Source organism: Nicotiana tabacum, chromosome 18 (genome assembly GCF_000715075.1).
Source record: "Nicotiana tabacum cultivar K326 chromosome 18, ASM71507v2, whole genome shotgun sequence".
NCBI lineage: Eukaryota > Viridiplantae > Streptophyta > Magnoliopsida > Solanales > Solanaceae > Nicotiana > Nicotiana tabacum.
The window spans coordinates 22090319-22108747 of NC_134097.1; positions in this window are offsets into that span (position 1 = coordinate 22090319).

Here is an 18429-nt window from a genome sequence, read left to right on the forward strand (position 1 = left end):
CGTGGATGATTCTCATATTTGCCTCGAGTTCTCCGAGGGGTTGATCTGGGAAGCTGCGAACGAGATACCCTCTGGAGTGGGAGTAAATCAAGAAAGGCACGACATCCCAGAAGGGCATGACATCTTTCGAGAATGTCTCTAAGGGATTGACGACGGCCCCGACCGCGATGCTTCTTTCATTTTTAATGAGGTACGTAGACTCTTTTGAATACGCGAGTCTTTTGTTTATTGCGCCTTTGTTTTATCTTTTCCGGGTCTGACTTTCGTTCTTTTTCATGAAGGCTGTGGTGCTCCAGAAAAGGGTATTTTCCAAGTCCCGAAAAGATCTTGCTAGGTGCGAGACCGAGATCAAGAAATCTTCAGAGGATAGGGACGCCGTAAAAGCCTTATATACAAAGAAAGTGTTGGAGATTGATAATCTTTGAGTTGAGTTGACGCGGGTATGCCAAGATCGAGCTGAGTACGTTGAGAAGTTAAGATATTTCCTTAGAGTTTGTCACACACTTGTTTTGTTTTAGTGGCTGACATCGTTAAATTTCGCAGCTCAGTCAGAAAGCCAAAGTGGAGGCGTAGCTTCGGGAGGAGCTTAAGATAAGAGAAGTCGATGCCCTGAGATTGAGGTGAGGTATAGATGATCTCACTTCTGAGAAGGATACTCTAAAAGAGCTATTAGCTTCGCTCGAACGCCAGCTTGGAGGTGCGAAGGAGGAGAGCCTAGCTCGAGGCCTTTAAATCGAAGAGCTAAAAACTCGATCTGCTGCTGAGCTGGCCAAGGCCAAATCTGATGCTGCGGACGTTATGGACTATGTGAACACGTGATTTTTTCCCTATATGAATTAATCCCATAAATTCAGGAAAATAAATTTTTCCTATTATATGCAATTTCTAGATCTTTCGTAGGATTTTTGTTAATTCTTTGCATTTTTTTGTGCATGTTTATTTTATTTAAATCATCAAAAAAGTAAAAGTATAAAATATCATTCATTGCATTTAGGTTTTAATATACAATTCCAAGATTAATTAATTAGTTATTTGTTTTGTTAAAAAATAAAAATCACAAAAATTAACCCACTTTTGCTTTTTAGCCTTTTAATTCTAAAATTAGTAATTTCCTCTCTTAATTTAAGCATAATTAATTTTGTGAATATTTTAGTAGATGATCAGTCTTTATTATTTTCAAAATAATTATTTTAGGGGTTTTATTTAGGATTGAAGTAATTAAAATAGGAAAAAAAAATGGAAAAGAGAATTAAAAAACAAGGTTGTTGTGTAATGGACCCATGACTGCAAAACCCAAATCATTTTTTCTCACCCATCCTCCCAGCCCAATCCTATTTAACCTGGTCCAGATCCCATATCTTAACCAAACAACATCGTTTTGAACCCCCATCTCAACCGTTGATCTCTTTTGATCGGACAGACCAGAACTCCCTACCCCCCAGGTATATAACTTTCTTAAACAATTCACACACCCCACCCCATTCGGACCCTTCCCATTCATGATCACCCTTATCTCTAACACAAGAACCCTAGCGCCGCCCTAAAGTTCCACACCACCTCTGCCGGCGGTGTAGCCCCAATCCGCCCCAAAATTATACTCTAGAATCCTTGTAACCTCCTCTCTTACAATAGAAAATCATGTCCCTCGAATCCCTCTCAATCTTCTCGAATTTTAGATCTAAAATCAACACCCCGAAACCCTAAAGCCCCAAATTTACCTTGACTTCAGATCTGTGGCATGCAAAGTTAAGAGTCAAGCCTTCTAGTACCATGGCTGATTTAACGTAAAATTGATGTTGGTTGTCTGTTCTTGACAAAGAACATGCGACTAACATTAGTTTTGGGTTTAAATCGAAGCAGCTGGAGTTTCTTCAAGTTAATCACTAGGTATTTTCTCGTGTTTTTTCCTCTACCCATTTCTGTGATTCTCCTTCTAGTTTCTTTCGTTCTCTTCCACCTTTCTTTAATCAGTTTCTTCATGTTTCTCTTCTTCTGAACGAAAAAAAAGTAATGAGGAATAATCTTTGGACTTAGCCAATGCGTCATTCATTCTCTTTGGTTCTCTATGGTTTGCTTTTGTTCCGTTTGTTTTCTATTTTCTTCTTTCAATTTTAAAGTTGTTCATCTGAATTTGTATGTGTTATTTATTTTCCCTGATTAGCTATTGTTATCCAATTTGTTCGAATTAGTTAATCATTGATACATTTTTAGCATGTTTTAGTTCAAGGTCAGTCGCAATTTGCTCTAATTAATTTAATCTCGTTTGCTAATTAAAATCAATATGTCTTAAGGTTACCACTCAAGGTCTGATGCCTAGGTCTTTCTTTTGGGTTGATTGGTTCAGTCCTGTTGGGCCAGACAAGCCCAGGTTTTTGGTTTAGGATCTTGGGTCAAATTTGACCCATGTTGATTTTCTGAATGTAAATTGCAAGGTTGTCGAGGTTGTTTTAGGTATTTGAGGGTATGGAATTATTTTCTGTTGGGAGGAAGCTTCTAGAGGATACGTTTAGAGCTGGTTTGTTAAAAGAAAGGGGGTGTTAGATATTTTAAGAGGGTAAAATGACTAAGAAAAGAAGGGGTAAAAGATGGATTTGTTGGCTAGGCTAGGGCTATTTGAGGAGTGCCTATATAAAGCCCTTTTTCCCTTCATTTTTGGGCAGCCATTCCTACTCTGAAAAATACTAAAAAATCCTACATCGTTTGGGTCGAAATTGGTCTTGATTTTGCTCTTGAGTCTTGATTGTTAGTCAAAATTCAAAAGCTTCAAGGAATTCCTGTTTATCTGGGTTAAAAATGGTCTAAGGAGTTGAACATTGCTGTGTTTGATCTACTGATTCACTTACTCTACTGCTACTGCTGAAATCTTCATTTTCTTTGGTTTATTTTGATAGCAAAGTACCTCTTTGGACTTTATTGAATGTGAAGCTCAAACTTGAAGCATGTAATCGAATGTGGAGATTTACACATTAGTATTAGCTGATGTTATTTAGAATTTTTCTCTGTTTTTCCTGCAATACATTAGTTTCACTATATGATCTACTATGTTTATTCATGTTGTTGATAGTATATAGTGGGATTGTATTTGGACTTTAGATTTGTCATTTTGGTTCCAGCTGGGTTGAACTTTTCTGTCGTGTATTTGGTTTTGGACTATTACAGCATGGATTTAATTTAGATAAGGAACCTTTCCTTGTTGGAATTTGTTTAAATTTGCCTAGGTTAGTAATGATGTTTAGTCCATGATTATATTCAGGCTAAGATTTTGTTGTTTAGCTTTTGGTTTAAGTACTTGAATGAATTTAGGATCTATGGTTGCCATTGTAACAGTTAGTTGAAATGTCTGAAGTATTCTACTGTTAGAATCGTTATATGTATGAATTCACATCAGTTAATAGTAGCTTTGATCTTTAAAATGCATGTGGTTTGAGTATTTAAAATGCAGCTTAGATTTAAATTAGATGGTGAATCTCTTTTATTTGATTTGATGAAATTAGTTAGTCTAATGTAAATTAATGTTTGGGTTAATCAAAGTGCAATAGATGTTTGAAATGCAGAGCAACACCCTTTGGATCGGTCAAGCTAATTAAATAGCCCAAAGGAGACTGCTTGGCCCAAGCTAGCCTCGCAGGTCTCAGGCCTTTCCCTTTTATTTTGGATTCATTTCCCAGGCCCAATGCACCTGGCGTTCCTCTTCAGTAGTTAGGGCCATTCGACTTTAACGGCCCAAAGGACTAGCATGTTAGTCCATTCCGTTAAATAACCCACTGCCAAATTTATTCACAACCGACAATCCTTTTTAAGTTCAAGTCATTGCAAATGCAAGTGTCTTTGTGCCTAGTTAAAAACTGACTCTTTTAATTAGATTGAGGTGTGACATATCAAAAAAGACATATAATTTATGGCCCTCATAAGACTAGATCAAGAAGTCACTTTAAGAGAGAGATTTGAGGCGTGCCATAAGTAAATTAAAACATCTATGACCCTCACAAATATTATAATTTAGATATTATAAATGAACTTTGTAGTTTGCTTTAGGTGCGCTAATTATAATTATCACAGTTATTACTAAAATTCGGGGGTACATTTTATGTGGCCCGGTTCTAATTCCCAACAAGGTTAAATAGAACGTGTCATGAATCACGAGTGCATTTCATGTAGCGTGGCTTGCGATGTATTTTAAATAACCTTGAAATAATTCCTTAAATAAATGAAAGCGATTTTAAAGTTAAAAATGCACATATATTTAAAAATGTTTTAAAACCAGATAATTAGGCCAATAATAATAGTTGAGCGACCGTACTAGAACCACGGAACCCGGGAATGCTTAACACCTTCTCCCGGGTTAACAGAATTCCTTACCCGGATTTCTGTGTTCGCTGATTATAAAACAGAGTCAATCTTTCCTCGATTCGGGATTTGAACCGGTGACTTGGAACACCATAAATTATCCCAAGTGGCGACTATGATTCTTAAATAATAATCTCGTTTTGATTGTCACTTTAATTGGACAAACTCTTTTATACCCCCCCTTACGGGGGTAGTAAAAAGGAGGTGTGACAGCTCTGGCGACTCTCCTGGGGATAAGAACCCAGAACTTCTGGTTCAGGGTTCAAGAATTCGAGCTTAGAATAATTGTTATATTTGGCATTATTTATTATCTGGTTTTATTTTACATGTTTTGGCCTACTGTGCTAAATGTTGCTTTTTACCGCTTTGATATTGTTGAACTGTATATAAATTGTTACGAATCTCTCCTCTCTCTGAGTCTTATAGATCATTTGAGAAGGATGCACTTCGTGTAGCTTCTCTTCTGTTAGAGTCATATCCCAATTTTAGAACAAGGTTCGGACAAGTTGCACAGCTGCTGAAACTTCTGTATTCCCGGTATGCTGCCCCCTCTCCCCGGCTCGAGTTGTTCGCTCGGATAAGCCAGGTCTAGCACAAATAATACCAGATTTCAAACCTAGTATAACATAGCCTCATGTCGGATGCTTAGTAGGAACGATTGTTTGCATCACATGCATTTGACTTTGGAGACTCAACACAGGGGTTGGGTCCGTCTAGGACAGGTGTTCTCGAAATTAAAAAACCATCCTGATACATTTTATGTGCTTCTTGCACATTTATTTGACTCGGGTTGCATGTTGACTAGTTTCTAGAATAGAGGAGGAAAATTGAGAAAAAAACCAATTTGAGGTGAGAGAGAGAGGAAATTACCCGCTTGTGAAAAACCTGGTGTCCAAAATACCCCGAAACTCTGCCGAAATTTTCAAAAATAAAAGCTACTTCAAATGTTATGTTTTCTGTTGCGTCAAAATTGACCGAACTACGCAAGTTTGATTCTCACCGGATGTGGAATACGTAGGCAATCCTCATCGGGTCCAACTCTATTTTGCAAAAACAACCCAAAAATATGAAGTATCGTTGTTTTGTCATAAATAAGCTAGGTAATGTTGTTCTACGAAATAGACAAAATTCCCCAAAAAGGGCACCAAAAGGTTGCTTGTGTAAGAATAGCCACCTAAGGTCCTTTTTCAAATTTTGGTTGATTAACAAACACAGCCCTAAAATTTTCTTTCTTGAGATGCTAAATGGTTGTATTCGCAAAAGTGTTTTGTTTCAAATTGTAGTTTTCGAAAATATGTATTTTTCTCTTGAGTCAAAGAAAATCACAGTCTTTTAATCAATCACTTTAAATAAATGTGCAGGATGAGCGCGATTGAAAATGAACCTTTCCTAGTCCTCGATAAAATCCCGTTAGAGCTCCATAGGTGGTGGAATGATTTGGGGGAAGCAAGTAGACAAACTGTGATAAAAGCTTTGGGCGGTCTTGTTGGTCTTCTGAGGATTAAGCCGAGGAAGGATATAATTGAGGCTTTGATACCCTTTTAGGACCCAGCGCATAATGTGTTCCATTTTACTAATTTTGAGCTAACCCTTACGCTTGAGGAAATAGCGGGCTACGCTGGTTTTAGTGGGAATCTCAGAAATCAATACCTGGTGGTTCCTAGAACAGTGACTACTCATAAGTTTCTGGATCTTCTAAGCATCAGTCGGGAAGTTCAAGACAGAAATTTGGCCAAGGGGTTCTACGTATTCTACTTCTTGTACCGACGTTACGGGAATCCCCGTGGTTTTGAGATGCCAGATACCGGTCTTACTTATTAGGGGAACAAATATAAGTGGGAAGCTCGGCGGGGACTGGCTTTTATAGTGGCATTCCTGGGTATTTTGATTTGCCCAAGAAAGGATGGAAACACAGAATTGGGGCTTGTGGGAATAGCCGACTTCATGACTAAAAAGGCAAATATTTCACGACTCTAAACCCAGACCCAATCGTGATGGTGCCTCTCGTGAAGACAAGGCCAGCCAACTAGTCCCAGTTCAATTTTTAAACAGTTAAACATTAATAAATAGTCTAAGCACGAGTAAATAAACCAAATACTAAGCAAAAGATTGTATAATGTGCGGAATACAGCCCAAACACAGCCTGATAATGGGGTGTCACAAGTCACGAGCATCTACTAAGGTCTAAAGTACAACTAAGCTCTGAAATAGGCTAAATACAGTCCAAGGACATCAAGAGGGAGAAAAGCAGTGATGCGGACGTCAGGCAGATACCTTGATAAACTCCCATGACTCTGCCTCTGCTCAACCAATACCCACTACCGGGTGCAGAAATACCTGAATCTGCACACAAGGTGCAGGGAGTAAAGTGAGTACTTCGACTCGGTAAGTAACAATCATAAATAAGGACTGAGCGATAAGAAATCACGAAAAATACATCAACATGTTGTATAGAGTAGTACAAATCCAGTAAGAAAGCAATGAAGCTGTGAAATCTCTTAAAATACCTTTGCTTAGTTTAAACCTCTTTAAAAATGACTTTTTAACAGTTAAGAAATTGAATGCAAAGCAATTAGATCAGATAAGCACAGAAATCCGCCCCTCGGGCACAAATACACAATTAAACGGGTAAATAAGAAAGATAAACACATAAAGGTTCACCCTTCGGGCACAATGTCAACAAATCCGCCCCTCGGGAAATGTATCAGAACAATACCAGCCCCTCCGGCTATATCTCATATCACAATGGGTACCCGCACTCACTGGGGGTGTGTAGACTCCGGGAGGGGCCCCTTACTGCCCAAGCGCAATATCAAGCCATCTCGTGGCATCATAAGCAGGCTCTATGCCTCATATCAATATCAATCCACCTCGTGGCATACAAATCTCAGGCCCACGGCTTCAAATCAATATCAGTTTTTCCTCACAACATAGGCCCTCGGCCTTACTCAGTCAAAAATCCTCACAAGCCACTCGGGCAATAGTAAAATAGTGTCTCAGCCCAAACATCATTTAAAATAGCATTTAAGTATTTAAACTGAGTAACCATGGCTGAGAATGAAAACAGTGGAAAAATAACAATGACTGAGTTCAAGTATAAAGTCAAAACAATGAGGAAATGTCAATAAAAATCCCCGAATGGTTCAAATAGTTGGCACGAAGCCCAAATATGGCATTCAGCCCAAATAATGATGATAGTAAATAAATTTCAGTCAAATACGCGGTAAAATCATCAATCGGGACGGACCAAATCACAATCCCCAATAGTACATGACCCCACGCTCGTCATGAACTGTGTTCCTTACCTCAATATAGCACTACGATGTGCAAATCCGGGGTTTCAAACCCTTAGAACATCATTTACAATCATTACTCACCTCGAACCGGTAAAATCTCTAGCTCGCAATGCCTTTTCCCCTCGAATCGGCCTCCACATGAGTCGAATCTATCCAAAATCAGAACGAGTACGTCAAAATATGCTAAGGGAAAGCCCAAGCGAGGACAATCCAAATATGACACAAATCCCGAAATTACCAAAATCCGACCCCCTGGCCCATGTCTCAGAATTCGAAACTTTTCACATCAACAGATTTCTTATCTCCCCACGAGTTCATACATATCAAAAATATCAAAATCCATCCACAAATGACCCTTCAAATCCCAAATTTTAGGTCTCCAATTTCAAGCCCTAGTTCTTCAATTTTTGGCTTAAATTTCCATGATTATTTAGGTGGAATTCACATTAAAATAGAGTTTTAAGGCCAAGAATCTTACCTCCAAGTGATTCCCCTTGAATCCCTCTTCAATCTCCTTCAAAAAGCTCCAAAAATGACCATTTATGGAGGAAATAAACCCCACTTCGCGGACAAGACGACCTTTTCATCCTTCTGCCCAGGCCTAATTTCCTTCATCGCGATCGCGAAGCACAAATTCTCAGCTCCCACTATGAGATCGCAACCAAACATTCGCGAATGCGAAGAACAACTGGACTACCCCCTCAAAAGCTTCTATGCGATCGCAGGAACCCCTACGCGATCGCAGAGAAGGAATCTCTACAACAGCTGAACCTACAATTCTTCAACTTCTCCAAGGCATGAAATGGTCCGATTGACCCTCCGAAACTCACCCGAGGCCCCTGGGACCTCAACTAAAGGCACCAACATATCCTAAAACCTTATTCAAACTTGTACCAATCTTCAAAATACCTCTAACAACATCAAATCAACCAAAACGCATCGGATTCAAGCCAAATTTTCTAAAATCTTCTAAATTCCCCTTTTGATCAAAATCCCAACCAAACCACGTCCGAATGACCTGAAATTTTGCACACACAACCCAAATGACACAACTCAACTACTTCAACTTTCGGAATTTTATTCCGACCTCTATATCAAAATCTCACCTATCAACCGGAAAACGCTGAAATCTCAATTTCACTAATTCAAGCCTAAACCTTCCACGGACCTCCAAAATGCATTTAGATCATGCTCCTATGTCCCAAATCACCTAACAGAGCTAAAAAATCATAAAATTTCCGATCCGAGATCATATACAAAAAAGTCAAATCTTCGTTAAACCTTTTGAATTTCAAGCTTCAAACTGAGGACTGTTCTTTCGAATTCATTCTGATTCCTCTGAAAACCAAAACCAATGATCTACATAAGTCACAATACATCACACGGGGCAAGTCATGCCCGAGACCTAGCGAGCATAGTGCAACAGCTCAAAATGACCGGTTAGGTCGTTACAAAATGGCATTATTGTACTGATGATCTTGCCAGAGATTTATCGAGCTCTAACTGTTTTCTGAGAATGAGGAAAGTTTTTTGAAGGATGCAATATGCTTCTACAACTCTGGATGGAGGAACGCCTTTGCCACCATCTGGGTTACATGAACTGTGGCATGACCGATCTTAAATGCATTGAAAAACATGAACAACGGGTGGAGGGCCATGAATTTCCAGATGGTACGGAAGCATAGTTCGCACATTTGAGCTCCCTGACCGCAGACAAAATTGAGTGGACATTTGGGTGGATCCTGGTCAACGAAGTCATTTACATGTCAGCCGAAGTATGTTTTCTTCTATTGATAGGTCCCCGGATCATTCATCCTTATGCCCCACACAGAGTTCTACGCCAGTTAGGTAGGTACCATACTATCTCGTATGATGAGGATTTGAGCCGATAGGTCATTGAACTAGGACCAAAAGTTGCTTTCCCGAAAGAAAGGGTGTGTCGAATTTGGCATTAATGAAGGTTCTTAGAGCCAAAGACTCAGGTACGGAATTTGTCCAAAGGTGAATTAGAGCCTAGTTACATAACTTGGTACAGTAAAAGGTCTCAAGTCCATCAAGAGACCGAACGGCCCGCCAAAAGTCCCCATGTCGAACAATTCACTGATGGAGCACAAGAGCAATGGGATTGGTTGGCAAAAGAGGCAAGCTACAAAGTCACAATAAGCAAATTGGAGGGACAAATACGAGATCTTAAATTTGACAAAAGTGTACAGGCCACTGCTGATGAAGGGGAGAAGAAGAAATTGGCTCAAGAAAACAAGGCCCTTCGACCACAGATCCAAAAAATGAAAATAGTTGCTGAGAATCAGGAAAGGAGCCGAAATGATGAAAGACTCATTAGTGGTCTTAGGAGGAAAATAGCTGAGTGTGAGGATAATTTGGAAAAATCCAAGGGTAATCTAGCAAGGGCCCGGGCACAGTTAGCAAAAAATGCATAGGACGAGCAGAGTTTATCCAGCAATTAAAAAGGAAATATGAGGGAGAAGCCACCAATTTTAAGAAAAAACTAACTACCCTAGAGAACGAGATGGCCAAACAAATGAACAGCTTCAAAGCAGAAAGAGAACATTGCTAAGCCCTGATGTCGCAGTTAGAAAAAGATCTGTAGCAGCTTTAAGAGAAAAATCATACAGCTGAACAGGTTATAGGGGCCAGGTCTCAGCAGATCGGACGGTTGCTACAATAGAAGGGTATTATCAGAGAAAGGGTTAGGAGCATTGCGGACTACATTGTCATGAAGTGCAACGAGTGTGAAGACATGACCAGGTCTATGTTCTTTGCTTTCGTTATGATTTTTGTTTGACAGATCATAGATGACCTATTCTGCCTTTAAGAAGACGTGGCGCATAGGCCCTTGGCGAGACCGACTGATGTCCTGCGGGCTCCTGGAGCAGTTGAGGCACTTATGTATTCATGATTGTCATTCGAGCCTGTATTTTCATCTTTCTTCCAGAGTCTGTTAGTCCATTTTCGAGTTTGTATTTTCATTTTTCTGTTGGAGTCTGTTAGTCCCTTTTTCGACTGTGTTAGTTTTTATGATTAAGTTATGTAGGAGAAGTTGTTGTAATCAAGATGTTTTTTTATTATTGTATGAAAATTTGAAAACTCCAAAAATGTTGTTTTTATTTATTTTATTTTTACACTTATCCCCAGAACTACGCTTGGTCTGATTCATGCGGCGTCATAATACGGAGGCAATCCCCATAGAATTCAATCATAACCCCGAAATGAAAAGAGAAAAAAAAAAGGAAAACAAGAAAAATTGTGGAAAACAAGAGAGGAAAAGTGAGAGAATAAAAAAACAAGAACCAAGCAAAGAAAAACAGGAATGAAAATAGAAGAAAAAAAAGAGGAAAGAATTTGAAAAATGAAAATTAGTGAAAGCCGGGATGACGCAAGCAGTCGTTCAAATGCATAATAGAAATGGTTAACTCTTAGATGCATTGCATCCCCAACGTGCGGTTGCCTATCTGTAAGCTCTAATCGCTAACAAGTTTGTTGTTGTCATCAAGTTCTGGCAGGTGGTTAGTTTGTTTGGCATTCTACCAACTCACCTGTACAACACCAGGTCCAAAGACAAGTTGATCATGGCTAACCAAGAATTAGATGCAAGTGTTATTGATCTGTCAAGAGAGGGGGAAGAGTCTAATGTTAATTTGAAAGAGGAGTTACATAAGCTAAAACACCAAATGGCGGAGATGTACCAGGAGTGGATGAAAGGGCCTCCACCACCATCATACCCCGCTAACCCTGCTTTCGTCCTGCCGCTGGCTCAATCCCAAGAACCTCCCTCTATTGATTCATCTCCAGGATTCCCCATTTACCATCACTACCAAGGCACCACTTCTCAAACCCCATAAGCACCACCACCTAAACCAGTCTCATACCCTCCTTCACCAGCCACCCTTGTTTTCATGGCGCCCCCACCCGCTACACTCCATCGATCCTTCAGTGAACCTTTATTCCAGACCCAGGATAACCAGTACTATCCCCCATAGCCTACTTTCAAGGCCCCAGAGCATTACTCCTACACTCTTCGTTTCAACCTCCCAGATAAGGCTGAGAAACCACCTAAAAACCCAGAGCAGAAGGAGATGTTCAGGAAGGTAAGAAGCCAGGAACAATCGTTAAGAAACATGCAAGGATTGGGAGGCCAAGTGAGCGTAGCCTACAAAGATTTGTGTCTATTTCCTGATGTTCAGTTGCCTATGGGATTTAAGATGCTGAAGTTTGATTTGTGTAACAGGCACGGAGACCCGGTGGCACACTTAAGGGTATTCTACAGTAAACTGAGAGGAGCCGGTGGGAAAGATGAGCTATTGATGGCATACTTTAGCCAGAGTTTGAGTGGCTCGGCATTGGAGTGGTACACTCATCAAGATCACAACAGATGGTATACCTGGGATGATTTGGCCCAAGCATTCGCTCGTCATTTCCAGTACAACATCGAGATTGTTCCAGATCATTTGTCTTTGACTAAAATTGAGAAGAAGTCTAGTGAAAGTTTCAGAGAATATGGTTTTTGCTGGAGAGAACAGCCGGCAAGAGTTAACCCCCCCGATGGAGGAGAGTGAAATGGTGGAGTACTTTCTATAGGCTCTGGATCCCACTTACTTCGACCATCTGATATGGGTCATAGGCAAGCCTTTCAATGAGGTAGTGAAGGTGGGTGGCATGGTGGAAGAAGGGCTTAAATCAAGCAAAATCATGAGTTACTCGGCTATCAAGGCAACTACCCAAGCCATTCAGAACGGTACTGGGGGAGTGATTGGAAAGAAGAAGAAAGAAGACATGGCAACAGTTGATTCAGGATCATGGTTTGGACCCAGGGGCCAGTTACACCATTATACCCAGCCTCGACCCCCGCACCGAAGCTACACCCAAACCCCATATAATCCATCCCAACACTACTTCCCATCACCAGACCCTCATATTTCTATCCACCATGCCCAAACATATACTCAACCTCCTGCCTACGCGCAATGGCGTGCCCCATCTCCACAAAATGCTTACCCACCCCCACGAGCCTACCGAAACCCTGCCGGCCTAGGTTTCCAACCCAATCTAGCATTCAAAAATGAGAGGTTGCAGCGGAAAAAAAACTTCACCCCATTGGAGGAGTCTTATACCAGTTTATTCCATAGACTGAGGCAGTTGGATATGCTGAGGCCAATTGAGTCGAAATTGCCAAACCCTCCTCCAAAGAATCTTGTTTACTTCGTGAGCTGTGAATATTGTTCTGGTACTCCGGGGCATAATACGGAGAAGTGCTGGCACTTGAAAAATATCATCCAGGAGCTCATTGACACAAATCGGATTAAAGTCCAAACTCTAGAGGCACCCAACATTAACCAAATCCCATTGTCAACCCATCAGGAAACGAACATGATCGAGATAGTACATAAAGGGGGGAACCCAAGAAGCCTTCGCAATCTGTTATGATGATTCGGTCCAGCGAGGCCAAGCCAATCAAAAACTTACGGTTGAAGGATCAGGGAATAAGTTGAGTATGACAAACGGTAAGCCATCTGTGGTAGCTGAGAAAAGATCCCCAAGTGATGTTATAGCAAAGCAAGAAAAGTCAAAAATGGTCATGCCAGGTTTGGCAAACAAGCCTATCATAATTGTAGAGGGTGCCCGTACGGATCCTGTCATCATCAAGCCTGTAACCCAGCTGCTGGTAATCAGTACCAAGGCTATCCCATAGAACTATGAATGGGTGATAGTGACCTATAAGGGAAAGGAAGTGAAAGAAGAAGTCAATGAGGCCCAGGGATTAACTCGTTCGGGGAGATGCTTTGCTCCAGAAGAGTTAATGAAAGCTAAAACATCCAGAGATAATCCAGTCCTAGTAAAGAAAGCAGTGACCGAAAAAGAGGCGGAGGAGTTTCTGAGAAAAATGAAGGTACAAGATTATTCCATTGTGGAGAAGTTGAGAAAGACGCCTGCCCAGATTTCCTTGTTGTCATTGTTAATCCACTCAGATGAGCATTGTCGAGCTCTGACAAAAATTCTGAACGAAGCTCATGTTCCCGAAAAAATTTAGTGAACCATCTGGAAAAGATTGCTAACAAAATATTTGAGGTGAGCAGTATCACCTTCTTCGATGATGAGTTGCCTGTGGAAGGTACTAAACACAACAAAGCTCTCTATCTTACTGCAAAATATGAAGATTTTGTGGTCACCAGGGTGTTAGTTGACAATGGTTCCAGTGCAAACATTTGCCCTCTCTCTACTCTGAACAAGTTGAAAGTTGATGATGAGACGATTCGCAAGAACAACATCTGCGTTCGAGGTTTTGATGGTAGAGGGAAAGACTCGGTTGGTGATATAGTGCTTGAATTAACAATAGGACCAGTGGAATTCACCATGGAGTACCAGGTGCTAGACGTATCCGTCTCTTACAATTTGTTGTTGGGTCGACCCTGTATTCATGCCGCCAAAGCAGTCCTATCCACTTTGCACCAGGTGGTCAAGTTCGAATGGGATAGACAGGAGATCATCGTGCACGGTGAGGATAATTTATGTGCTCACAGTGATGCTTCTGTCCCATTCATTGAGGCTGAAGATGACAAAGGGACCTGAGTCTATCAAGTTTTTGAAACAATGTTGGTCGAGAAGGTTACAGAAGGAAAATGTGTTCCAACTCCAAAGATAGCCTCTGCAGCCGTCATGGTGGCCTTTGAAATGCTAAAAATGGCTTTGTGCCAGGTAAAGGTCTGGGTGCATCTATGCAGGGTATCATACAGCCAGTGTCCTTCCCTGAAAATTTGGGTACGTTTGTTCTTGGATTCAAGCCTATATCGGAAGTTGTGAAAAGGGCTAAAACTTTGAAACAGAAGGCGTGGGCACTTCCAAAGCCTATCCCCCGTCTCTCCAGATCTTTTGTCAAGCCCGGTGCCAGGAAATGCCCAGTAACGACAGTTCCAAGTTCTATGGTTGACATTAATGAGGAGTTAATTGAAAGGTTCCGGAGGTTGTTTGATGACGTGAACATGGTAGAAGTTGGAAAAGGTTCTGGCAAAGCGGACGTGCAGTTCATCGTGCCGAATGTAAAGCTTAACAATTAGAAGGCTACTCCTCTCCCTACCCGGAATGAGTCTTGGCAGTTCGTTTTGTTTTCCTTTCCATCTGGGTCATTCCAGGGTTGTGACCATTTTTATTTTTCTCTTGTTGATGTACAAACAAACCCTGTTATCTTTTATTTTCAATGAAATGCAAGTTCCCTTTTCCATCATTCCTGATAGTTTTATTTTTGTTTTTATTTTCTTCTTTGTACAGTTCTTTTTATGCTAGTTTCAATGATATGACATGCAGGAGGAATCTTCAGCCCAGTCTTAAAAGTCAATCTAATTCTGAAATAATAATCCAAGAAATAGAGTGTGATGATGAGTCAGAATATGATGAGGATGAGGCCTTTGAAGAGATTAGTAAGGAACTAAGTCATTTTGAAATAAAACCCAAGCCTAATCTGAATGAAACGGAAGTAATCAATCTAGGGGGTCCAGATAATGTCAGAGAAACTAAGATAAGTGTCCATATTGAACCGCAAATCAGGGAAGAAATAATTAAAGCATTGTTTGAGTATAAGGATATCTTTTCATGGTCGTATGATGACATGTCAGTCTTGAGTACCGATCTGGTGGTCCATAAATTGCCAATTGATCCAATATCCCCCCCCCCCCTCTCAAGCAGAAATTGAGAAAGTTCAAAACTGATATGAGTGTGAAGATTAAAGAGAAAGTCATGAAGCAGCTTGATGCCAAGGTCATTCGAGTCACGCGGTATCCCACGTGGTTAACCAATGTTGTGCATGTGCCAAAGAAAGATGGTACGACCAGAGTGTGTGTTGATTACCTTGACCTCAATAAAGCAAGTCCAAAGGACAATTTCCCACTGCTAAACAATACACATTTTGATTGAAAATTGTGCCAAGTATGAGATTGGGTCTTTTGTGGACTGCTATGCAGGGTATCATCAAATTTTAATGGATGAGGAAGATGCAGAAAAGATGGCATTCATCACGCCGTGGGGAACATATTGCTACCGGGTCTTGCCTTTTGGTTTGAAAAACGCTGGGGCAACTTACATGAGGGCAATGACAACCATATTCCATGACATGATACACAAGGAGATTGAGGTTTATGTGGATGATGTGATCATAAGGTCCAGGAAGCAGTTTGACCACGTCAAAGATTTGGAAAGTTTTTTCAGAGGCTCCGCAGGTACAATCTTAAACTCAACCCTGCAAAGTGTGCATTTGGTGTTCCATCTAGGAAACTGTTGGGGTTCATAGTCAGCCGGCGGGGCATTGAATTGGATCCATAAAAGATCAAAGCCATCCAAGAGTTACCACCACCAAAGAACAAGACCGAGGTGATGAGTCTGTTAGGAAGGCTGAACTACATCAGCAGGTTTATTGCTCAGCTCACGACAACTTGTGAGCCCATCTTTAAGTTGCTAAAAAAGGATGCTATGGTCAAGTGGACTGATGAGTGCCAAGAAGCGTTCGATAAGATCAAAGAGTATTTGTTAAATCCGCTTGTGTTGGTCCCACTGGAACCAGGGAGACCTTTGATTCTTTATTTGACAGTCCTGGATAATTCATTTGGATGTGTATTGGGTCAGCATGACATCACCGGTAGGAAAGAGCAAGCCATATATTATCTTAGCAAGAAGTTCACATCTTATGAGGTTAAGTATACTCCCCTTGAGGGGACCTGTTGTGCCTTGACCTAGGTAGCACAGAAGTTGAAGCATTATTTGTCGTCCTACACTACTTACCTCATCTCTCGCCTGGATCAGTTAAAGTATATCTTCCATAAGCCCATGCCCACAGGAAGGCTCGCAAAATGGCAGATTTTGCTCACAGAGTTTGACATCGTATATATGACTCGGACGGCGATAAAAGCCCAAGCTTTGGCCGATCACTTGGCTGAGAACCCAGTGGATAAAGAATATGAACCTTTGAAGACTTATTTTTCTGACGAAGAGGTAATGCACATTGACGAGATAGAGAAGGACGAAAAGCCTGGTTGGAAACTTTTCTTTGATGGGGCTGCTAATATGAAAGGTGTTGGAATATGAGATGTACTCATTTCTGAAATAGAGCATCACTACCCTGTCACTACTCAACTTCATTCTACTATACCAACAACATGGCCGAGTACGAAGCATGTATTTTGGGTTTAAGGTTAGTTGTGGATATGGGAGTCCAAGAAGTGCTGGTTTTGGGGGATTCAGATCTGTTAGTACACCAGATCTAGGGAGAATGGGAGACCCGAGATTTGAAACTCATACCGTATCGGCAATGTCTACAGGAGATCTGTTAGCAGTTCAGATCAGTGGAGTTCAGACATATCCCTAGGATCCACAATGAGGTTGCTGACGCTTTGGCTACTTTGGCGTCGATGCTATAGCATCCAGATAAGGCTTATGTTGACTCTTTGCATATTCAGGTGCACGATCAGCATGCTTACTGTAACATGGTGGAATAAGAACTTGATGGTGAACCTTGGTTCCATGATATCAGGAAATACATCATGTTAGGGGTATATCTAGTACAATCCACAAGGGATCAAAAGTGAATAATTCGACGTTTTGCAAGTGGATGTTTCTTCAGTGGGGGAGTTTTGTACAAAAGAACTCCAGATCTTGGATTGTTGAGGTGCATCGATGCTAGACAAGCCACGACTATCATGACCAAAGTACATTCCGGAGTCTGCGGGCCGCATATGAGTGGGTATGTTTTGGCAAAGAAGATTCTCCGGGCAGGTTATTATTGGCTCATCATGGAGCGAGATTGTATCCGTTTTGTGCGCAAGTGTCATCAATGTCAAGTACACGGAGATTTGATTCATTCTCCGCCATCTGAGTTACATATAATGTCTGCACCATGGTCCTTTGTTGCTTGGGGTATGGGCGTTATCGAAACAATTGAGCCAGCAACATCCAATGGACATATGTTCATTCTGGTGGCCATTAACTATTTCACCAAGTGGGTGGAAGCTAAAACATTCAAATTTGTGACCAAGAAGGTAGTGGTCGATTTTGTTCATTCGAATGTCATTTGTCGGTTCGGAATCCCAAAGGTAATCATCACAGATAACAGTGCAAATCTTAATAGTCATTTGATTAAAGAAGTATGTCAACAGTTTAAGATTACGCATCATAATTTCACCCCATATCGCCCCAAGGTGAATGAAGCAGTCGAGGCAGCCAACAAGAATATAAAGAAGATACTTCAGTGCTTACCATGAATGGGATTCTAAAAATATGTGATCTATTCCCGAGCTAATTGTTAAAGCGGTTGACGCTAAGAATGTTAAATTCTATGATGAAATGCAAGCTAAGATAAGGCAGTAACCAAACCGAAAGGGCATGTTTCCCGGGTGTGGAGCCTGTCGATGGAGATCTCGGAGCTAAAGTTCGAGCCGAGTTCAAGCTATTGGGGATAGTCGGGAGTGGGATAACACATAGAGATATGATCAAGCAAGGCTTTATATTGCCAATATTGGATGATATGGTAAAGAACAAAGAAGAAGAGAATAAATGCTAAAGTGGCCTCGGGCCAATGAGAATGAATAACTTAGAAGAAAAGAGAGAGAGAGAGAGAGAGAGACATATTATTGCTTTAGTGGAGAAGTGGAGCAACATCCATCCTTTACAAGGTAGGGCGAGTCCCCTTTATATAGGAGAGGAGACTCGGCTAAAAACATGTGGAGATGAAATACAAAGTACGGAGACGGGATGGCTTGACGTGATGCCTCAGCATAGGTTCTAGATA